A 24,981-nucleotide genomic window follows, 5' to 3' on the forward strand; every position below is an offset into this window, starting at 1 on the left:
CCTTCCTTCCTTCCTTCCTTCCTTCCTTCCTTCCTTCCTTCTTTCCTTCCTATCCATCTTTCTTCACCCTGTAATGTCTTTTTTTAAGCTTTCCATGAATGGCTATTCCATAATCTCCTTCTTCATAATCTCTAGTGCCTATGTCTCTAGACCCTTCCTGTGCAGTGCCTGACTGATTTTCCTGGGGGAAACCCTTGGCTACAGGACTGAGCAGCACTTTAAGTCAAGCTGTCTCTTGGAAGTCAAAGCCATGATGAGGGGTTTGGTTGAGGGGGTGAGATAATTGCTATTCAGCTGGGTAGAAGGGTAAATGGCTTAGCAGTTGCTGAGGAGAAAGTTTGGAAAGTTCAGGAAAAAAAGAAAAAGAAAAATCCTGTTTATTTCACAATTGATTGGGGGAAGGGTGTTATTTTTGTTTTTTGAGGTGGGAAGGTTCAGATGAAACTTCCCAGTAAGGGAAATCTCTCAATCAAAGAAGATCAGGAACCAATTCTACAGTTTACAGTCTTGGAAATTTGCCTTTACACTGGTAACTTAAGTGTATCTGTCAGGGTCAGGATTTGAACACAGGTTTTCATGACTCCAAGGTCATTTCTCACAGACTTCCTCTCTCACTTTTGAACAACCAACCTAATTTTATCATTCCTAGATGGGGCAAGTCCAAAGCCTGTGGTAGGCTGAGGGTCTTCTGAATCCATGTCACTGGAATCCTTGCTGCTTATTAGGGGTTCTTTGTTCCATATCTTATGTTTGATTTGTGTAATGGGTCCCTATTCCTCATGGGAATGAACTGAGAAGCAATGGAGGAGATCTGGCAGAGCCTAGAAAGTCAGAGAATTATCTTTTAAGAAAGCCCACAGGGGTGGCTAGGTGGTGCAGTGAGTAAAGCTCCGGCCCCAGAGTCAGGAGGACCCCAGTTCAGTTCCGGCCTCACACACAACACCCACACAAAAAAACTAGCCCTGTAACCTTGGTCAAGTTACTTAGCCCCAATTGCCCTCCAAAAGGCAAAAAAAAAAGAAAAAGAAAAAGCCCACCTCGCTTTTTTATGGCAGGGTCAGAAGGAACCCTTAGCTATGCTCTGGTAAGTGCTAGGTTACCCTTACTGATTTAGAGGATCAAAATTCTTGACACTGCTCCTTTCACCCATCAGTGGCAAGTAAAGGCAAACTCTCTTTATTAGTATTTTATTTTTTCCCAACTACATGCATTTTTAAAATTTTGAACCAAATTCTCCATTTTCCTCCCTCTCCACTACCCTCACTGAGAAGGCAAGCAATTTGATAATAGGTTATGCATGAGTAGTCATCAAAACATATTTCCGGATTAGTTATATTACAAAAGAAAACATAGACCAAAAGTCAAGAAAAATAAAGTAAAAAAGTATGTTTTAATCTGTATTCAGACACTGTCAATGCTTTCTCTGGGGATGGATAACATTTTTCATCATAAGTTTTCAGAGTTGTCTTGGATCATTGTATTGCTAAGAACAGCTAAGTCATTCACAGCTGATCATCTTACAACACTGCTGTTATTGTGTATTGTTCTCCTGGCTCTACTCATTTCACTTTGCATCAGTTCATGTAAGTCTTTCCAGGTTTTTCTGAGAGCATACTGCCCATTATTTCTCATAGCACAATAGTATTCCATCGTAATCATATACTACAATTTCAGCCATTTCCCAATTGATGAGCATCACCTAAATTTGCAATTCTTTGCCACTAGAAAAGAGCTAAAGCAAACTATTAAGAAGAAAAAAAATGTCAGAAAGGCTGCTATTCTGTGGGAAATGCTTTGCAAAAGTTCTTTGAGGAGGTATCATGGTCTGTGAAGAGCAAAGAACTGCTTTCTACGTGGAAATCAGGTATAAAAGTGAACAGCCACTATTTAGTAGGCGACCCCTGAGAAGGGAAGAATAGCAAGTACTTTGCCTGACTTTGAACAATAACCTAACACTTACATTACATTTTATCTGTATTATCTTACTTGATCTCTAATACTCCCTTGAAGAAGTGATTCTCCCTGTCAGAGAAGTGATTACTGTAGGTATTACTATGCCAATTTTTACAGGGGAGGAAACTGATTCTCATAGTCAGATTTCTCCCTGGTGATACAGCTAGTAAGTGTTAGAGGCAGATTTTGAACCTATGCCTTCCTGACCAAAGGGCCAGCACTGTCCTCACTATGGCAGGCTGCCTATTTTAGAGGATCCTAATGGTGAGAAAAGTACCTTATAAATAAATATTAAAGTGATTTGTATGTGAACTACGAATATTAGTATAGGCATCTGCCTTTGTGCTAAAGACTACAACACTGGGAAACACTCATTAAGAAGTTTGGGGACTTAAAGTAAACTGTCAAATTATTTGTTGGATATGGACTATTGGCTTTTCTTTTTCTCTTAACAAAACTTCCCTCAGATAGCTTATTTTTTACTATATTAAGTAAGTCATTTAACCTTTCTGTATCTCGTCTGCCTATCAAGCCTTAAAAGGAAGTGGTTAATTGACTCTTGTTAAATTAACTCAGTTTTGTGGATTATTCACAATGAATTTACTATTTTAGGCTTTCTTTCCCTGATTATCCAATATACCATGGGGATATCCACTTTACCACATAAGTGTGTGGTAAAGAAGGCAAAAGTTTCTTTTCAATCAAAGTTTGAATAAAATGTGATTAGGAAACAATTGTCATATAATAACATATCCCAGAATCATATGTAAATTATTTCTGGTTTATCTGAAGGTTTGAGTTATCTGTAATATGCCACCGCTGCCCCACCCTCCCCAATTAAGATGGGCAATAGGAAGCTGACCATGATAAATTTTAGTATCCTCCTGACATTTCATTGTTCTATGGGATAGATGCCTAAGGCAGCTGGGAAATTTAATTGAAGTTCTAGAAACAGCAGGAAGTGTGTTAGAGAAGAAAGAGTATTAAACTATATGAGGAATTCAGAGAGGCATGGGGAGAATTGCATGTGCTAAAGCAGATTATAGAAAGAAGAACTTAGAACCACAATATAACTACAGTAGCATGAATGAGACAACACAGAAAGGTCATTAAACTCAGATGAATGCAATGACCAGCCCTGATTCCATCAGACCAATGATGTAGCATTTCTTCTTGGTAGAGAAAGCTTTATAAGGGAAAGGTACTGCAGATGCCAGAGGAGGCAGACAAAAAGGGATAATGTAACTGTATCTGCCAATTTTACTGGATTGTTTTTCTTTATTACACAGACATGTCCTGGTGTGGGGAAAGGGGTATGTTGGCACATAGTTGCTATGTTAAAACATAAAGACATCAATAAAATTTTAAAAATAAACAAATTATCTTTATTCTCCACAAGAAAGACACAGAAATGAGGCAGCCAGGTAGCACAGTGAGTAAGAGAACTGGCCCCAGCGTCGGGATGACCTGGGATAGAATCCAGGCTCTGATACTTAGCACCACACCCAGAAATAACTGGCCGTGTAACCTTGAGCAACTTACTTAACCCCAATTGCTTTAAAAAAAAGAAAGACCCAGAAATAATAGTACCCAGTAGCACAACATTCTATAAACACATTAGCACAAAGAGTATACTGGACAGGAGACTATTTCACAAGAATTGCTAGGAAAGTCATTTGGCAGAAATTAGGTTTAGATCAGCACCTTATACTATATAGCACAATAAAATCCAAATGCATAAGCAATGTTGCAGTAGGAGCAGTATCCTAACTCCTAACCTGGTGTAATCTAGGTTAGTTTTTCCAGCTGTGCTCAGGGCCTTAACTGGGGGATAAGAATGAGTATCTCAGACAAGTGAGCTTTGCTCAGCTGAATAAACTCAAAGTGTACTCAATGCCTAGCCTCGTTGATTAGCTTTTCACGTAATAGCGAAGTAAATCTCTTTTTGTTAACTGTAGAATGACCTACAAGTGTCTCATTTTGTTTCAATATCAAACCTAAGCTATCAGGGGACTGGCTTGAGTCAGGCCCAGCCCAGGACAAATCTAAAATTAACAAGTATTAAAGGCAACTAGAAGGAAAACAAGAGGGTAGCCCTCCACAGGGACTCAACTGACCTAGACTCTAGCCCTTGCTGTCCTTCTGATTCACTGGGTGACTTGCGCAAACCTCTGCCCCTCTCTTACCCCACTCTCTCTTCACATACATTGCATTCTACACACTGAGGTGCATAAAAATGAAGTGTGAACATTGTGAATGCTCAGCTCTCTGGCCAGTCTATGTACTGCTCTTCATGTATCACTATAGGGAATTATGATGTACTCTTTTCAGGTTAAAAAAATGTTTATCATCTAACCATAATGTTAAGTAAACAATTGATACAAACCTGGCCTGCCTCTTTGTCTATAGCTTGAAATTTCCCATTCAAGAGGTGGATTTGCAAGTCTCTTGGAGAATAAAATGAGACCCAGAGAAACGATTTGTGAAAGCTTTTGTGAGGGCCAGTTTGTAATAAGGAACATTCATGGAAGAAAATTCAAATTAAGTTAAATTTAAAGGCATATCGGTATATGGCTTTATGTAACACAAACCAAAACTTTTGGTCACCCACCCCTGCCCCCAGTGATGTAAAAAACAAATTTAATATCCCTTTGAGGCCCATCCCACTGAAGAAGTTTTCTCATGCCAAAGTCAGCCTGTAGCTTCCAATCTCACCCGGGAATGTATAGGAGTATTATCTATTAAGCAAGCATGGGGTCGAGGAATGCTCAAAAACTATTCAGTAAAATGTATTGTGATTCAGAACTAGATACCATGAAAGGAGCTACATTTTAGGGTGAAACAGCAACAGAACTTTGACCTGTCCTTTTCTTCTTTAGGACTCCCTCTGGAGACTAGTGGTTAGAGCTTTGTATGTTTGTTGGTTAGTAGAACACTGAGATTCCATTTCCAAAGTGGCCCTTGATTCTCCTGGTGGTCTGGGATAGCTCACTTGGCTTCCTGTATGTCTCTATTTGGTAATCTCTGAAAGGGGGCTAGATTGTTTTCAGAGTCATTGTAAGCTACTGGGGTACCTCTAGAGCAATAAAGCATAGACAACACATGGGATAGCAATGCTTGGCTCTGTAAGGGCCTTTGTGGAGCAGTTAATCTAATCTTACCTCCCTCTTCATTTTACAGCTAAGGAAATTAAAATTAAGAGAGACTGAGTGAGTTGTGTAGAATTACATAAATAGTAAACAACAAATCTGGAACCTGAAATCAATTCTTTTGATTTCAAATCTAATTCAAATGTCAGCCATGGGAACTTTTAAAACTGATTCTGTGATGCCTTCCTAACCCTTCCATGTAGAGCAATGATAGAACTTTAGAATTATAAGGAAACCAAGAGAATATCTACTCCAAACTCATTTTATAATAGGGAAAACTGAGGAGGCCCAAAGAAGTGAAGTGATTGTCTTTTGCCTCCTTTTGTAATCCCAGTGCTTAGCATATAGAAGGAACTTTTAATAAGTATTTATTGACTGATTAAGGTGGTAAGCCCAGGCATGACCAAAGCACAAATTTATTCACTTTTAGTTCAAAGTACGGCACCAGCAAGCAAACTTTTCAGGTTTTTTCCCATTATTTTTACCCTTTTCTAAGTGCTTTTCCTTACTACTGCAGGAAATAGGGTGATGGTAGGTGGGTGGGGTACCATATTCCTTGCTTGTGTGATGCATGAAGTTACACAAAATAAAATGGGCAGCAGCCAGGTAAATCAACTCAGTATCTGACACCATCAGATAGAACTTAGTCCCAGGAACATATATCACTGAGAAAATAGTCCAGAAAGCTGGGCTCCCTTCAGTATCTACATTTCTCTCTGCTACCCCTCAAAGAGTGCAGTCTTCTTACAAGGTCTGTTCCAGCCCAGTGGTCCTCTGATGGTTTCTTGACCTGGTCCAAAAGGCCTGAAGGAAATCAGACTATGGTTAAAGGAATCTAATCAGTAACGATTTTAAACAAACAAAAAAAATAGATGTGAGCTGAAGGCTGGAACTAAAATCCCAGGTGCTGTGTATAGAGCCATGGAGAAAGGAGAGCCACGTAAAAAGGCCTGGAAAAGAGTCTCAGGGGTTGATGTACTAATATAGGAACAAAAGTAACAACAGAACCTAAGTCTAGCCCAAGACACCATTCTTTACTCATTGAAATCAAAAGTGGAGTTTGATTTTTTTTGTTGTTGTTTTTTTTTCCCAACAGCTACCTTTTTGCTGGCCAAGGAAAAGTGACTCGAAGTGGGTCTGTAACTTGGAGCTGAGTCTTTTAATCGATTAATTATTTTTTTATTTATTTAGAATTTAATTTTTCCCAGTTACATGTAAAAATAATTTTTTACATTTTTTTCCAAAACTTTGAGTTCCAAGTTCTCTTCCTTCCTCCCTCCTCACCCCATCCCCCTCATTGAGAAGGCAAGCAATTCTATATAGGTTATATATGTGTAGTCAGGCAAAACCTATCCATAATAGTCACATTGTAAAAGGAAACATAGACCCCCCCAAAAAAACTCAAGAAAAATAAAGTAAAAAAAAGTATGCTTCATTCTGTATTCAGACATTGTCAGTTCTTTCTCTGGGGATGGATAGCATTTTTCATCCTAAATCCTTCAGAGTTGCCTTGGGTACTGCAAGAATAGCTAAGTCATTTACAGCTGATCATCTTACAATATTGCTCTTACTTGTACCCAGCACACTTTGCTTTGCATCAGCCCATGCAAGTATTGCCAGGTTTTTTCTGAGAGTATCCTGCTCATCATTTCTTGTAGTATAGTAGTATTTCATCATAATTACATACTACAACTTGTTCATCCATTCCGCAACTGATGGGCATCCCCTTAATTCCTAACTCTTTATCTCCAGAAAAGAATTGGGGTAAGTTTTTTTGTACGTATAGGTTCATTTCCCTTTTTTTAATCTATTCTGGGACACAGACCTAGTAGTGGTATTATTAGGTCAAAGGGTATGCTTGATTTTATAGCCCTTTGGGCATAATTCCAAATTGCTCTATAGAATGGTTTAGTCCATTCACAATTCTGACAATAGTACATTAATATCTCGTTTTTCCCACATTCCCTACAACATTTGTTATTTACCTTTAGTGTCCTATTAACCAATCTGATAGGTATGAGATAGTACCTCAGAATTGTTTTAATTTGCCTTTCTCCAATCAATAGTAAGTTAGAATACTTTTTCATATGGCTATAGATAGCTTTAATTACTTCATCTGAAAACTGATTATATCTTTTCATCATTTATCAATTAGAGAAGGACTCATATTTATAAACTGACACAGTTCTCTATATGTCAGAGAAATGAGGACTTTATCAGAAAAATTTGCTTCAATTTTTTTCACAGTTACTATTGCTAACTGTATTTCCCTCCATCCTATTTCCCCTACCCTCATTTATTCTATTCTCTCTCTCTTTTCACCCTGTCCCTCCTCAAAAGTGTTTGGCTTCTGACTACCTCTTCCCCCAATTTTCCCTCCCTTCTCTCACCACCCCCTTCTCTTATCCCCTTCCCCTTCCATTTTCCTGTAGGGTAAGATGGGTTTCTATACCCCATTGCCAAAGTATCTTATTTCCCCAGTTACATGTAAAAACACCTTTCAACATTCATTTTTAAAACTCTGAGTTCCAAATTTTCTTTTTTCTTCCCCCTGCCCCCATTGAGAAGGTAAGCAATTTGATATAGGCTATACATGTGTAATCATGATAAACACTTCCATAATAGTCATGTTGTGAAAGACTATGTTTCTCACCATCCTATCCCACTAACCATTTATTCTATTCTCTCCTTTTACCCTGTCCCTCTTCAAAAGTGTTTACTCGTACCCTCTCTGATTACCTCCTCCCCCAATCTGCCATCCCTTCCATCATTTTCCTTCCCTTATCCCCGTCCCCCCTACTTTCCTATAGTATAGGATAGATTTCTATACCTAATTGAGTGTGTATGTTATTCCCCCTTTAAGTCAATTCTGATGAGAGTAAGGTTCACTCACTCCTCCCTCACATTCCTCCTCTTTCCCTCCACTGTAAAAGCTTTTTCTTGCCTCTTTTATGTGAGATAATTTACCCCATTCTACCTTTCCCTTTCCTTTTCTCTTTCTCCCAGTACATTCCTCTCTTACCCCTTAATTTTATTTCTTAGATATCCCTTCATATTCAACTCACACCTGGGTCCTCTGTCTACATATGTATGTGTAATCGAGGTGAATTTTAGTGTGTGTAAAGTGGACTTTTGTTATTGTTTCTTAGAGTTCAGTTTCCCAGGATCCATAGTCATAACAATCTCTTGTTCCCAGGTGTTAGATATGAGTGCCCACAGTTATGGTTCAAAACATCCCCACCATGCTTGCACAGTATTATATAAGGATAAATGATATAAACATTCACTGTGACTGTGCAGTGAGATATAGGGATGGGGTGATGTAAACCTGTGAGGCTACTGCTGGCAATGTGCCTTCTTTGTATGTTGCCCCTATAAAAGGGGTAGTCATTGGTCAGTGAATGGGGAACCTTTGGGTTGAGTGCACAGATGCTGTGCATACCTTGATTGGCCCCCATCAAGACTTGGTGGGAATCTTGCCTCAACTGGCCCCCATTGAGATTTGAGGGGGTTTAGGGGAGGCACAGGTAGTGCCTGTCTCGACTGACCCCATTGAGACATAGGGGTAGTTGCCCCGCTGGCCCCTGCAAGAAGGGTGATTAGGGAATGCTGGGAGTTTGTCCTCCCAGTATCAGTCATCCTCTTCTGAGAAAACTAGACCAGAATAAAGTAAGATTATTGGCCCCTTCTTAATGTCCTTCCTGTTTGACCGGATCAAGTGAACCTGTGCTGGCAGCCATCCCATATGCTGTATTTATTTGTCTTGCAGGATATGTGTGTGTATATACATATATATCCGTATATATGTATATACACACATATACGTACATATAGATATGTGTGTATGTATGTATATTCCTTCTAACTACCCTAATAATGAGAAAGGTCTTATGCGTTACAAACATCATCTTCCCATGTAGGAATGTCAACAGTTTAACCTTATTAAGTCCCTTACAATTTCTCTTTTAGTTTTTCTTGCTTCTCTTGAGTCTTGTATTTGAAAGTCAGATTTTCTATTTAACTCTGGACTTTTTTCAAGTATGCATGAAATTCCTCTATCTCATTGCATGTTAATTTTTTTCCTCTCTTGGATTATACTCAGTTTTGCTAGGTAGGTGATTTTTAGTTTCAATCCTAGTTCCTTTGACCTCTGGAATATCATATTCCAAGTCCTCCAATCCTTTAATGTAGAAGTTCCTAAACCTTGTGTTATCCTGATTGTGTCTCCACCATACTTGAATTGTTTCTTTCTGGCTACTTGCATTATATTCCCCTTGACCTAGGAACCCTTGAATTTGGCTATAATATTCCTGGGAGTTTTCATTTTGGGATCTTTTTCAGGAGATGATCAGCAATTCTTTCAATTTCTTTTTTACCCACTGATTCTAGAATATCAGATCAATTTTCCTTGATAATTTCTTGGAAGATGTTGTCTCTTTTTTTTATCGTAACTTTCAGGTAGTCCAATAATTTTTAAATTATCTCTCATGGATCTATTTTCCAGGCCAGTTGTTTTTCCACTGAGATATTTTACATTGTCTTCCATTTTTGCATTCTTTTGGTTTTGTTTTATAATTTCATGATTTCTCATAAAGTCATTAGCTTCCATTTGTTCTGTTCTAATTTTTAAAGAACAATTTTCTTCAATGAGCTTTTAGAACTCCTTTTCCATGTGGCCAGTTCTACTTTTTTTTCTTAAAGCAATTGGGGTTAATTAACTTCCTCAAGGTTACACGGCCAGTTATTTTGTGTGGGTGCCAACTATCTGAGGCCAGAACTGATCCCGGGTCTCCCGATGCCGGGGCCGACACTCTTACTCACTGAGCCACCTGGCCACCCCTAAGCAATTGGGGTTAAGTAACTTGCTCAAGGTTACACGGCCAGTTATTTTGTGTGGGTATTAAGTATCTGAGGCTGGAACCAATCCCAGGTCTCTCGACTCTGGGGCCAGCGCTTTTACTCACTACACCACCTGGCCTCCCCTTCAGTTCATCTAAAAATGCCTTTTTAAGACATTCTTCTCATTGATTTTTTGAACCTCTTTTGCTATTTGGTCTAGTTGATTTTTTGTTTTTGTTTTTTGGGGAAGGTTTCTGGAAAAAAAGGGTAGGGCAATTGGGGTTAAGTGACTTGCCCAAGGCCACATGGATAGTTTTGTGTTAAGTGTCTGAGGCTGGATTTGAACTCAGGTCCTCCTGACTCCGAGACCAGTGCTCTATTCACTGTGCCACCTAACCACCTCTAGTCAGTTTTTTAAGATGTAATTTTCTTCAGTAGTTTCTGTAGTTGATTAGGTGTTGACTTATTTTTCATGATTTTCTTGCATCATTCTGATTTCTCTTCCCAATTTTTCTTCTACTTTTCTTACTTGATTTTCAAAATCCTTTTGAGTTCTTCCATGACCTGACACCAATTTATATTTTTCTTGGAGGCTTTGGGTGTAGGAGTTTTGACTTTGTTGTCTTCTTCTGAATGTATGTTTTGATCTTCCTTGTCACCAAAGTAAGTTTCTATAGTCTGAGTTTTTTCCATTGTTTACTCATTTTCCCAATCTATTACTTGATTTTTTAATTCTTTGCTAAAGTTGGGCTCTGCTTTCAGAGTGGAGGGAGAACTGTCCCAAGTTTCAGGGCTTTTGTGCATCTGTTTTCAGAGATACTTCTACAGACCTGTAAGTTTTCAGTTCTTCCAAGGTGGTATGATCTAAGGAGAGGTGTTTACTTCTCTCCTGGCCTGTGTCCTGGTCTGTGAGTGACCATAAGCACTCTTTTCTGACCTGGAACTGTGAGGAGGGTCCCCTCTCTACTGTTGCCACAAACTCTTCTATGGTAGTGCTCCTTCTCCCCCGAGGACTGCCATCCAAGACTGTGACACAGATCCAAGTATGAGCAAAGCAAAAGTGTCCTGCCTCAGTGCTAGCAAAGAGACCTCCGTAATCTCCTTCTAACCAGTTGTTCAATCCCCTTGCTGTCTGTGGGCTGATAGCTCCAGAAGCATCTGCTGCTGCAGCCTGCTGCAGATTTTCTAGGGTGTGGTCTGTGCTGGTGTGGCCTGTGCCAGCTTGTGTTCCTCTTTCAGCCTGGTGCAACAGACCTTTCCTGTCGACCTTCTAGGTTGCTTTGGGCTGAAAGTTTGCTTTACTTCATCTTTTTGGGTTCTGCTGCTCTAGAAATTATTTAGAGTCATTTTTACAGGTATTTGGAGAGGTTTGGGGGAGAGCTCAAGAGAGTTCTTGCTTTACTCTGCCATCTTGGCTCCTCCCCCTAGGTCTTTTAATTTAGAAAGTCTCTTCTAGAGCTTTCTGTCTCCTGAAACAAAGGGAAGAAATCCCTCCAACCCCCACTCCACCCCCCAAGTAAGTGGGCTGGTGTGCCACTGGACTGGCAATGAGACAAAGATGAAACCTTCCTGACACCAATGAGAAAGTCAATTGCCTTACAGATTCATGGCTCATGTTTAAGTGTTGAAATTAGTTTAGGTGTTGAAATATGAGGCCCTGGTACAAACCTTTATTCAGGGTGCTAGATAGATTTGTGATCTTGGGCAAAGAATCTTAATTCCCTGGACCTTGAGGCCATTATTATTAATTGAAAAAAATCATCTAAGTCAGGGATTCTTAATCTAATTGTGTGTCATGGGTCCCTTTGGCAGTCTGATGAAACCTATGAATTTCTTTTCAGGATATTATTTTTAAAGCTTTAAAATAAAATATATATAATTACAAAGGAAACTATATACAAATACAATAATTAAATAGCAAAAGGAAACAAATACGTGATATGGCAATATCATAAAATGATAACATTTAATAATTAATTAATTTGATAATTATAGCAGCAGATTGGTCAGAGTGAAGGAGCAAGACTTTGCTCTCACCTGCCCTTGTCCCATGGTGTCACTAAGTTGGTATCAGAAACAATGTTTCCAGTTCCATCTTGGATTCACATAGAGTGGTCTGTTCTCCTGAGGATAACAAAAAAAAATCAGTACCTTCCTTATAACCCAACCATCAAATTTCCAACAGGTGATATCATTGAGTGTTCTCTGACTGAAGGGAGTCTGATAAAGAATCTGAATTCTTTGTGTAAGTGTATTTCAAATAGCCATAAAATTATAGAATGTAATGTTAAGACAAGAGGAGATTTTAGAAAGATAGCTTGATAAACCTGAATTATTCTGGGCACTATTCTCCTCATTTGTAAAATGAGAGGGTTGGGGGTGGATAGGTGGCACAATGAATAGAACACTGGCCCTGGAGTCAGGAGGACTGGAGTTCAAATACGGCCTCAGGCACTTAACACAAAACTAGCCATGTGACCTTGGGCAAGTCACTTAACCCCAATTGCCCTACCTTCTCCCCTCCAAAAAGTAAAAAAAAAAAAAATGAGAGGGTTGAATTAGAACTCGCATTTATAACCCTTCATGGTTTCCCAAGTGTTTTCTTACAACAACCCTCTGAGAAAGGAGGTATTAGAATTTATCATCTTCATTTTACAAATATGAAAACTGAAGTCCAGAGAATCAGGGTAGATTGGCCCATAGCTACTCAGATATTAAGTGTAGGCACTCTAATTAAAATTCAGGGCTCCTGACTCTAATTTCAGCACCCTATTATGTAATCTATATTGTTTCTCAGAAGATTTCTAATCTCTATCCCAACTATAAATCCTATTATCGCTTATGACAGAAAGAAGGAAAGTAGGCCCAGAGGGTGAGGTCTCAGGATTCACAACTGGTCAGTCAGAGTCAGGTCTAGAACTTGGGGCTCCTGACTCCTCAGTCCACTCTTCTTCTCACAACTCCTCTCTTACTCTTAAATGTGCTTCTGTTGATCCCAGGGTCATCCATCCATATGATCTAGTGACCTGACCCCTCCAAGACTGCCATACAAAGTTTTCCAAAAATAGTGGTAGAACTCAATACAATCAAAATCATTACTGGCCTTATGAATAAAAACAGTGTATCTTCTGGAGCAGCTAGGTAGCAGAGTGAATAGAGCACAGGCCCTGGAGGACCTGAGTTCAAATCTAACCTCAGACACTTAACACTGTGTGACCTTGGGTAAGTCACTTAACCCCAACTTCCCTGCTTTCCCCCATTCAAAAAGACAAAAAACAATAGCTATATATCTTCAATTGGGAATTTTACAAAACTGAGAAACCCTGAAGAGAATCTTCTCATCAGCTGAAGTCTGTCATGTCTCCCTCTATTTCCTTCAGAGTTTTCAATCAGTACTCAGTGGTAATGGGTTTGGGTCTGGCAGTTCTGCTGGTCTTGGTATAAGTGGTCCCTAGGAGGCAGGAACCAGGCTTGAGGACTTGGTTCAGTAACTATTAAAACTCTTCCCCTCTTCCCCCTGCCCCTACATCTGAACTTGATTGGGAGGAAATGAAGGACAATGACATGGTTTGACCACAGGAAGAAAGTCCAGTGGAGGCTTAACCTCCCTTGTGCTCAGGGACAGGGAAAGGGGTTGCAAATTTATAGCTAATTGAAGTTGATTTGGAGCTTCAGAGCTGATGGTTGAAGTTTATGAGCTGTGCTGGGGGGGTGAATGTGACCCAGGCCTCCATGAGCTTCTCTGTTGTTTTTCCCCTTCAGGAAAGTGAAGACCTACAGCAGAGAGTCTTTATGTACATTCCTTACCCTCCTCCTGCCTGAAAACCTCCTGACAAAAATCCTGCCCATAAAACTTGTAAAGTTCACCTAGGCAAATCCACTACCCTTCCAATGAGTGTTTAATTGTTCCTGAATATTCTGAGTCTAAGCTAGTACTGAGTTGATGGTGAGGCCCACAAACTCCCTGCGGCCTTCTCACCCAGATCTAGCCAGGCCTGGAGACCTGAATAAACACCAGTAATTGGAAAAACAGCCTCTGCTCTGACATAGGAAAGCCTCTCTCAGAGCTCGGGACTGAAGGCTGCTGAGCTTCCCTAAGCCCCTGGCTCCCTGAGGCCTGGAGGCAAAGGCCTCAACCGGCCCTAATAGGGAGGAGGGATTCTCCTCTCCTGGCCTGTCCATCCCACCATGGGAGTCCCTTTAAAGTTCCCTTAAAAAGTGGGGTACAACATGAAAGCAGCAGGCCAGAGACTTAGCTACAGGGCATGGCAGAGAAAGGCCAAATGCATGGCCACTGAAGTCCCTCTAGTCCAATGTGTGTATTTTGCGCAGAAAAACTGAGACCCACAGAGAACAAAAGTGACTTTCTCAAGGTCTTACAGGAAATTATTGGCATAAGTGAGACTCCTATCCAATTCTCCTCTGCTCCCAGTTCAAGCTGCTTCTACCACATTGCAGAGTGTGGAGGAGATTTGGGATTGAGGCCCTGGCACTTACTACTTATGAGAATCAAATGTGTCAAAAGACTGTAAGTCATTAAATCTATGGGAATCATTACCACCATAACTTTCAGCTAAAATTTGTCCAGAAACGTAATTCTAATTTCACTAAAATTGTAAAGCTCCTTGAGGAAAAGTACTGTCATTGTCTTTTTTTTTAAATCTTTTTTGTATGCCCAGTACTTAACACAGACCTAGGACATGGTAAGAACGTGTTAAGTAAGGACATAGTAAATGCTAATTAATTGTTGCCTGATACAACATATTAAGGTTAACTGAGTAAATTGTGGGTGAGGCTGAGGCTTCATAGCAGTTCTGTGAAGCCAGGGTTGATATTGCCCCCATTTCACAGGTGAAAAAGCTGAGGCTAAATAACTTGCTCAAGGTCACACGACTTGTAGGTATCAGAGGCAGGATTTGAATGCAAGTCGGGTTCTCTACCCTTTATGCCTCCTATTATCACAATGTTAAATTGAATACAAGGGTCAAAATGAATGCTACAGATGCCCATGGATGGAGTGGTTTATTATTACTCCATATAATAGAGTTACAAAGTTATCAGAGAAGATTTCGTAGCTGAAGTGGATTTGAAGATGATCCTTGAAGGATGGTGTCTGAAAAATGCGTACACAGCCAGGCATGATGGTATACCCCCAGTAGCCCCAGATGCCAGGGAGACTGCGACTGAAGAATGTCTTGAGTATGGGAGTTCTGAGCTTCAGTGAGCCGAGCCAATCCAGGATCCCCACCAAGTCCAGCATCAGTGTGGTGAACCCCCAGGAACCAAGAGCCACCAGGTTACCCAAGGGGGGAGCAAGGCAAAGCAACTCTCCTGTGCACATCAGTAGTAAGACTGGGCCTGTGAATAGTTCCTGCATTTTCAGCCTTGTGAGATTAGGAAACCTCGTCTAATAATAATGATGATGATAACCAAAAACGGCGCACTGAGAACTAGGGTGAGTGGGGGCTGGGTGATGATCTCTGTAGTGGAAGCCTGGCCCTGCACCCCCACAATATCAGATGGATGGGGAAAGAGTCCAGGGAATCAAGTTTGCCGAAGTTTCTCCTTTCACTCTCTGGCTGAAAGAGTCTCAGTTGTGCCCTTCCCTGAAGACATATTGCCCCATTGCCCTCTGTGGGAGCCTGGGCCCTGCTGAGAATTCCAAGAGTCAAAGTAAATAATGAGCAGCCTTGGTTTCAGCCCTTGGCAAGGTTGTCTCTGGACAACAAAAGCCGTCCTCTCAGGAGGGCCTGAGGCAAGCCTGCAAAGAGCTTGCCTGCCTGTTCCTTCTGATAATTCACAGATCATCACCTCAGCCTTATGCTTTTAACAGCCGGCAGCAATTTCCCTCCACTAAATGATTGCTAATTGGCCCGTACACCATACTTAATTCCTACCTTGCTCCCTGAGAAGCAATTCGCCTCCCTCTAGTCATTATTTCAGACCCTCTTACAGGATCCTCTGTCCTCCCTTTTCTCACAGCCCCTGTTTCTTCCGCCTTCTGTCAACAGAGTCACCATTTCAACATAAGGACCTGGAGCAGGGTGGCAAGGAGTACCCGGCAGCCCTGGGGATTCTCAGGTAGCCACAGGAGGGATTCCCGAAGATTCCTGCAGAGAGACACAGGCATCGCTGCAAGCCAGAGACACGGAACTTTGTCTTTTGTGGGATGGAAGATGAATGGGAGGCTCATTCCTCCATGCCCGCCCTGCCCCTCATCTCTCTCTCCCATCCCCTCCCTGATTCATGGAACGTTAGACCTGGAAGAGTCCTTAGTTCTCCTTGAGTTCTCCTCTTTCATTTTACAGGAAAGGAAACTGAGTCTCAGAGTGTGGAAGTAACTAAGTATAGGCTTCTACTTGTCCAAGGTCCAACAGCCATTAAGTGCTTCTTCCTAGGATTCTTCAGTGAGTGCTTAATTCACTCACTCCTTCATGCATGCATTCATTCATGCTAGTTTTTCCATCCATTCATTTATCTGGCTGTTTATATGTTTCTTTGTTCAGACCTGTGAGTTCATCAACACAGGGAATTAACTATGTGGAAACTCCCTTCCCTGATATAGATCGAGAACTTTTCTATAACTTAGAGTTTTAGAGCATTATCTGACCTGGGACACTGACTTGCTTAGCTATACAGCAAATAATAATAAATGATGAGTAAATGAATGGATGAATGAACAGAAGAACAAGTATTTATTAAAAGCTTACTATGTGTCAGACACTGTTCTAAGTTCTGGAGATACAAAAACAAAAAGTAAAACAGTTTCTAATCTCAGAGGTTATGGTTTAATAGGAGGAAGATAATATATTAAGGAAACGTGAGCCAGGGGGGTGTTTTGGTCACGGAAGTCATAAGACAATGATTGGAGTGACTAAACAATTGTTTGACACATCCTTTCCAGGAATGATCCAGTTAATATGATGCAGTTATGAGAGCAAAAGGCAGAAAGGGTCAGGGAGTTGGAAGATAGCCCAGGCATGAAGATGTTGGGAGAATAGAAGTATGACAGTCTGGGTCCTACCAGAAACAGCAGAGAATCACCAGGCTCCAAGATGCTAAGTGAAGAGTTCAGTCAGAGGTAGAGACTGGAATGTAGCAGCATCAGGTAAAGTGAGACAGGACCTGAACCCAGGTCTTCCTTACTCCAAGGTCAGCCTTCCATCCATTGGCCTATATTGCCTCTCTTAGTTTCTCTATTGTCCTTGAAGACTCATTCCCAATCTTGCCTTCTGCAGGAGTCTTTCCCTTGTGCCTCTGCTACTAGTACCTTCCATGTGAGATTACCTACCATGGGTGTGTGGGGTATTCAGTGAGAACTAGCAGCTCTGGTGTGAGGGCTTGCTGAGCCTCTTTCAGAGCTGCTCATCTACCTGTGGTGTCCACCTTTCACCCAATTCTTACCTGTGGCTCCCAGAAGCTGTAGCATGCCCAGCAGCTACACCCTGGTATACCTTCTCAGCTGATGGGGTAAACTAGGCTGAGGGTAGCCAACAGCTTGTTGGTGAGTTAGGGGGAGTGTGAACACTTCCTCCAACAGAATGGGCAGATGAGAATAATTTGTTCCAGTGGCCATGAAGGTGCTGGAAGCAGGCTCTGTGAAGTGCTTAGAGCTTGGTCAGACATCAAAGTCACCCACTGCATTCTGGGCCATTGCCAGTCATCCTGACTTGTGACCTACCACTGGACTTTGATGACCCTGGAAAAGAGACTGAGGCTGAGGACTTCGTGCAGTTCTGCCTCACTTAAACCCAATCCACTCTCAAGTCAAGACATCACCCATAATATCATTGTTCCTCTTCAAAAATGAAGGACCAACCTCTCTCTCTCTCTTTAGAATATGAGCTACTTGAGGGTAGGGGCAGTGTTTTTGTTTTTCTATTTTTACTTTTTATGTATGACAGGCACAATGGCTGTCATATAATGAGTACTTAAAAAAGGCTTGTTGGCTGACTGACTAATCCTGCACCCAATAGCACAGGGAAATTGGCATAATGATAATGTCTTACATTGTGTAGTGATTTACAGTTTTTATATATTTATATATACACACATATGTATATACAGTTCATATATATATCATTTTATTTTATCCTCAAAACGACCCTATGAGGGAAGTTATCATCAATTGATTAACAAACATTTATTAAGTTCTTACTGAATACTAGATACTGCTTTGAGTGCTATGGTTATAAAGACAAAAGATGAAATAATCACAGCTCCCAAGGAAACTGCATTGTATCAGAATGGTCAATCTGCAAATATTGTACAATTTAAGAGCTGGAAGGGACCTCCGTCAGTATCTATCTAAGCCATACAGGAAAGGCATCTCCACTGTAACATACCTAACAAGGAGCTGTCCAGCCTCTGCCTGAAGATCTACAAGGAGGAAGGACCCACCACCTTTCAGGGAAACCCATTTCCAAATTAATGGGGCAATCTAAAGAGTGTACAGTAGGACATTCAAGCGTAATAAGAGATCTAAGGTCCTAAAAGATACATTTCCTGGACACTATTTAAAGAACTAATAGGGGAAAATTTAATAGAGACAAATGCAGAGTCCAGCACTTAGATTTTTTTAAAGTAATAATGCAAGTATTGGAGGTGGGAGACCTGTCTTAATAACAATCCATAAGAAAAAAATGATGATATGCTCAAAAATATGTCAACAGTCACAGGTGGTTGACAAAACAAATCACGGGTAGATCATTTAATCTTTAATGATCCTGTTTCCTCATCTGCAACTATCCAAGATAGTATAGAAGAAAGAATACTGGACTTGAAATCAGGAAGATCTGAGTTCAAATTCTGTCACTGACACTTGGGAACTCTGAGAAAGTCAAGAAGTCAGCTGTGTTATTGGTCCCTTTTGAAAATGAAGGATAGGGGTGACTAGCTGGCGCAGTGAATAGAGCACTGGCCCTGGAGTCAGGAGGACTTGAGTTCAAATCCAGATTCAGACACTTAATGCATAGTAGCAGCGTGACCTTGGGCAAGTCACTTAACCCCAATTGCCCTGCCCTTCCCCCCCCCAGAAAAAGAAAACAAAAAGAAAACGAAGAATAAACAACCACAACAATGTGACCATGAGCAAGTCATTTAATCTCTTTGAGACTCATTGATGTCATCTGTAAAGTAGACATGAATATATAGAAGAAATAGAAACAGAAGAAATACCAGGCCATTGAGAAATGCGAGCAGTAGGAGATGGAGGGACCAAGAAAGTCTTCTTGTAGATGCTGATGCTTAGGCCATGTCTTGAAAGAAACAAAGCACTCTTTTCCAATGGAGTTATCATCACTATTTTTCATCCTCATTCTAAAGACAAAGAAAATGAGGCTGAGAAATTACATAGCCCTGGGTTCTTGATGACTCCACTGAATCTTGAGCCATGGGACTTGGTTTCAAACCCTGGCTCTGTTGGTTCCTACTTCTGACACCTTGGGCAGTCTACTTAACCTTTCCACACCTCAGTCTCTTCATCTGTAAAATATTAGGGTTGAGTTAGATTGTTTCTAAAGTTTCTGCCAGTTCTAAATCCATAATCCTATGACGAGAGTAAAAAACTCAGATTCTATTTTTCCCACTAATAATAATAACACATGCACACAGGATTGTTATGAGGAGATAATAAATGTAAAGTGCTTTCCAAATCTTAAACTCTACATAAATGTTAACTATTTCTCCACATTGCCTCATAGTATATCACACTTTCTGCTGTGGTTTGGAGAATCCCCAGGTCAAACCCCACCAAATAAAGACCTGTCAAAGCTGTTTCCACTTGCAAAGATCCCTTCTGGGGCTCCAAACTCACAGGGAAGCAGAGACAACAGGGTAAGGGAAGAGAGAGAAGAAAGGAGGCTCAGATAGGCAAGCCAGAGTCTGACCTAAATAGACCTCACTATTGATTGCACCGGGTTCAACTTTTAGCATCTTCAGTGATGCTACTAAAAGGGCTTCAGGGCTTTCATCACCCAAGGAGAAGAAAAAGCAAACTCAAGTGTCTCCAGAAACCCCCATCCAAAAGGCAAACCCAAACATTGCAGCAACCTTGGAGGGCTTATTTTGAGACCTTCTCCTCCCACCTACCTTGACATTTTAACAGGGTTGGCGTTTGGGGCTTCATTGTAATAGAAACCAGAAGACAGTTTCCAAACATGAAAGGCTGGAACAGAGGGTCCAGATAGCATTTGTGTCGAAACACATCAGCCACATTGTACATGAACGGCAACGTTAGCTGACAAGCAATTACTGCTGTTCCTAATTGCTTCCATCAACTTGCTTTTTGGATACCTGGTGCTCCCCCAGCACTGATTTTACTTGGCTGTCTTCAAGGCATTATTTTTGGCATGATGGCATCTGCCTGGCAATCAGGGGGCATTCCAACCCACTCAACTTTTGAAGGCCCTGGATGATCAAAAACTGAAGAAAGTAGCATCATAGAGCTCTCTTAATGAGAATAAAATTGGGAAGCAGAGTTTCACAGATGCCTCCTGACTTTGCAAAGGAAAGAGATGAAAGATGCCCTTAGAATTTTGCCCACAGACATAAAATAGTAGTATGGGTCCAGAGGACAAACCTGGGTTTAAATTCTGCCTAAGATAGTTGCTATTAAAGTAACTATAGATTGGTTATCCTTTCTAATGTAGCCTTCAGTTCCTTTAGATGTAAAATGAGGAAGCTGAATTAGGTGATCTTTATAATTCCTTCCACCTCTAAATCTATCACCCTATAATTTGGCCTTTCTAAGCCTCAACATCCTCATCTGTCAAATGGGAATAAGAAAATCTTTAGTACCTACCTCACAGATTATAGTGAAAATCAAGTGGCATATAGTAGGTGTTTAATAAGTATTTGTTGATTGATAATGTGTGCATAAAAGACTTGGTAAAATTTGAAACATACCTAAATACACATGTGTATGTGGGTGTGTGTATATACACGTATGTAAGGTGTATGAGGTGTTCAGGGAGGACTGGTATTTCTGGTGTGAGAGTTTGCTGAGCCCTTTTCAGGTCTGCTCCTCTACCTTTGGTGTACACCTCTCAAAATCTTACCTGTGGCTCCAAGAAGCTGTAGCATGGCCTAAAACCCATCAGGGAGTTAGGGGGATGCCTACCCCAAGCTTGTAAAGATTTCCCCTGGCAGAATGGGTGGATGAAAACAATTTGTTGCAATGGCCGTGAAGGTAACTGAAGAAGGTGCTGCTGCAAGTGCTTAGAGTTTGGTCAGACATCAAAGATGCTAAGGTCTTCCACTGCATCCCAGATCATCACTGGTCATCTTGACCTTTGTCCTGCCACTGGACTTCAATGACTCTGAGAGAGAGAGGGAGGTTGATGACTTTGTGCAACTGCCCCATTTCAATCCAATTCACATGCAAGTCAAGACATCAACCCATGATGTCACTGGTCCTCTTCAAAACGAAGGCTGCACAAGAACAATAATCCGCCCCAAAGTAGCCTTGCCCCTTCTTTGACGGTCCTCTCCGCTACATTCTAGCTTTGGAAGAAACCTCGCATCCATCCTTGTTTTTCTCCTCCTTCCTCACCCGCGTCAGCTCATTCGGAGATTCAGGACTTTGCTAGGGTTCTTTTTGTGGCATAGACACCAGTGAAGTACACAGGCTGGACATTAATTACTCCTTGGTCTTAATGCATGACCGACTCTCTTTTTTGTAGTCATACACATCTCTTGTGATGTCTTTCATGCTACTTCTGATCAACTCAGCATAAAATGTATCACAACCTGATCATACTTGCTATATAAATTTCCATCATCCTTTTGCTAACTTGAAAATTAAATCCTTTAGAAAGATAGCCATACAAAATCACCAGAGGGAATGGGGACAAGTATTTATTAAGCACTTCCAATATGCCAGCCACTCTGCTATGTGCTTTACAAATATTATCTCATTTGATTCTCACAGAAACACTGCAAGATAGATGCTATTATTACCTTCATTTTTGTTGGGGAAACTAAAGCCCACAGTAAGTTCAATTACTTTCTCAGGATCGTACAATTGCAGGCATACCTCTGAGATATTGTGGGTTTGTTTCCAGACTATTGCAATAAAGCAAATATCACAATAAATAGAGTCACATGAATTTTTTTTGTTTCCCAGTGCATATAAAAATGTTTACACTATACTGTAGTCTATTAAGTGTGTAATAGTATTATGTCAAAAAATTATTTATATACCTTAAATAAAATTCTTTAATGCTTAAAATATTAATAATCATGTGGGCCTTTAGTGAGTCATAATCTTTTTGCTGATAGAGGGTCTTGCCTCAGTGTTGATGACAATTGACTGATCAGGGTGGTGGCTGCTGAGAGTTGGGGTGGCTGTGGCAATTTGTTTTTTTCTTTTTTTCTTTTTCCTATTTATTTGTTTATTTTTAGTTTTCAACATTTATTTCCACAAGATTTTGAGTTACAAATTTTTCTCCCCATCTTTCCCCTTCCCCACCCCAAAATAGCGAGCCTACTGAATACTCCTTCCCCCAATCTGTTCTCTCTTATATTCTCCCTCATTGCCCCCACCTGGCAATTTCTTAAAATAAGGCAATGAAGTTTGTCATTAATTGACTTCCCTTCATTTGAATACTTAGAGACCATTGTAGGGTTATTAATTGGTGTAATTTCAATACTGTTGTGTCTCAGGGAATAGGGAAGCCTGAGGAGAGGGAGAGAGATGGGGGAATTGCCAAGCAATGGAGCAGTCAGAACACACACAATGTTTATCAATTTGCCTACCTCCAGGGCCTAGTGTTCTATACACTGCACCACCTAGCTGCCTGATGGCATTTTAGTTGGGACTTAAGGGAAACCAGGGAGGTCAGTTTGTGGAGCCAAGGAGGGAGAGCATTTCAGACATGGGAGACAGCCAGAAAAAATGCCCAGATGCCTGGAACAAAATGATGTAGTGTCTTATTCTTGGAATAGTCAGGAGGCCAGTGTCATTGGACAGAAGAATACTTCTTGGGGAATAAAAAGACTAGAAAGGTAGTTGGAGACTGGGTTATAAAGAGCTTTGAATGCCAGACAAAGCATTTTGTTGGTGGTCCTGGGGACAATAGGGAGTCACTGGACTTATTGAGTAGTGGAACAACATGATCAGAACTGTGTTTTAGGAAAATCACTTTGGTAGCTAAATGGAGAATGGATGAAAGTATGTGTTTGTATGGGCATGGATTCAGGTGGGGAAAGGAGTTATCAACGGAAAATCTTCAGAGCTCAGGACCCAGAAAAGAAATCTATGACCTGAAATCTTGTTTACTTCTGGAACTTACTTGGTGAGACCTGGGGACAGTAAATGTGACTTGTGTCTATGGAAACTTCTTGGAGAAGATTTCTCTTCACTACTCTCCAGTCTCCTCCTTCAATGCAACCTCATTAGTACTTTTCTGAAGCAGTGGCTAGGACAAGGGTGGAAACTTTGGCCTCGAGACCACATGTGACCCTCTGGGTCCTCAAGTGCGGCCCTTTGACTGAACTCAACTTTATTCTGTTTGGATTTAGTCAAAGAGCCACATGTGAGGACCCAGAGGGCCACATGTGGCCTCAAGGTCGCAGGTTCCCCACCCCTGAGCTAGGAGATGTGCACCATACTCTTAGCTAGGAGTTTGTCAGGAACTAAGCCAACTGGAGAACATGTAGAGACACCCGAGAACAGCTGATAGTTGGAGTGAGGATATTTTATATGGGTGCAGGAAAGGGAAATATCAGAACCTGATCAAAGAGTTGACCTTCCATAACTTCTGAGCTGCATATAGACATAGGAATTTTCTCCTCTTGCAAAACTTTACTCAGCACTGAAGAAGAAAGATGGGGATGTATCTGAGAAACCAAATACAAAGCACTGAATAGGTAGGGGTGGAGAACCTGACACTGAGAGAGAGCAACACACAGTATTGTTTTTAGTTGTGAGAACCACCCTCTCCCTTGGCTGCTAAGACACATTTTCTGAAACCTGTCCCAACTCCCACTATCTCCATTGTTCCAATCATCTAGTAGGAAAACATAATGGAAAATAGGATCATCTTTTCAAATTAGGAGGGCAGCATGGAAACACAGAAAGAACACTGGACAGAGTCAAGGAGACTGGGTTTTACTCACATCTCTTCCGCATGCCCAATCACTTCTCTGTGCCTTGGTTGCCTCATTTGTTAAATGAGGAGGCTGGACTAAACAAACTCTAAGGTCCCCTCCAGCATTAAACTGCAATAATTTTATATGATTTTCAAGACCATTAAAAAAAAAGGATTTATCTTTCCAATTGAGAGCCTTTTTCCACAAAAGAGCCAAGACAGTATTTCTCAGAGTATAATGGCGGGTGAGACAAGCAAAACGAAACAGATGTTGCCGAGTGCCGACACATCACCCGCTTTAGCAACAGAGGAAAGAGCAATCATTGTAATCAGTGTGGAGAGAGTTGAGAGAGTAAGTAGGTTCTCTGCCAAATTGCCCTTGAGGATCTCTGAGTCAGTCTCTCTGGGAACATCCTTTTATTTAAAACATTACTCAAAGTGAAGTTCGTTTCTTTTCTTTTCTTCCCCCTCCCCTCCCTCTTCCTTTTCTCTTTCTTGGTCTCTCCAAGTTGTCCACATGTGCATTCAATTGCTCTCTTAACATCCATTGGTCTGGGTAAGGCTGATGTGAGGGAGATGTGAGAGTCAGTCATTAGTACCCTGAAGGTCTGATGAAAGCAACTTTAACACATAACCATTTGCTTTGGCAGCAGCTGAGGCCAAAAGCAAAAGTCCTCTTGCTGTGTCAAATTATAGATAAACATGAGTTTCAGAAACATTTGTGATATAACTGCAAATAAATGTTGGTCACTGGCAATGTTCTTGGTTTACAAATAGTTTCTGTCAACCAAACAGTAAGATGATAAACTTAAACACGAATGACTTCCCAAACATTTGAAAGCACTTTAATGGCAAAGCTCTGAGCCTTCAAGTATGAAACAGAATAATAATTAAGACGGCGTATAATCCAGCCAACAACTGAGTTGCACTGAGATGTTTCCTGAGATCTC

At 40.9% G+C, this 24,981-nt stretch overlaps 1 long non-coding RNA gene across 1 annotated transcript; it reads right to left on the minus strand.

Annotated features, from left to right (window-relative positions):
- Window positions 1–19,020: 19,020 nt before the first annotated feature.
- Window positions 19,021–24,435, minus strand: LOC138172671 (uncharacterized). The gene is made up of 3 exons (XR_011171210.1): window positions 24,060–24,435; window positions 20,999–21,259; window positions 19,021–19,424 (listed from the first exon to the last, which is right to left on the minus strand). It is a non-coding gene; the product is annotated as an uncharacterized lncRNA (long non-coding RNA).
- Window positions 24,436–24,981: the final 546 nt, after the last annotated feature.

The sequence above is a fragment of the Petaurus breviceps genome, unplaced genomic scaffold (genome assembly GCF_028583685.1).
Source record: "Petaurus breviceps papuanus isolate PSGF00001 unplaced genomic scaffold, PetGlider_PUasm1.0 551, whole genome shotgun sequence".
NCBI lineage: Eukaryota > Metazoa > Chordata > Mammalia > Diprotodontia > Petauridae > Petaurus > Petaurus breviceps.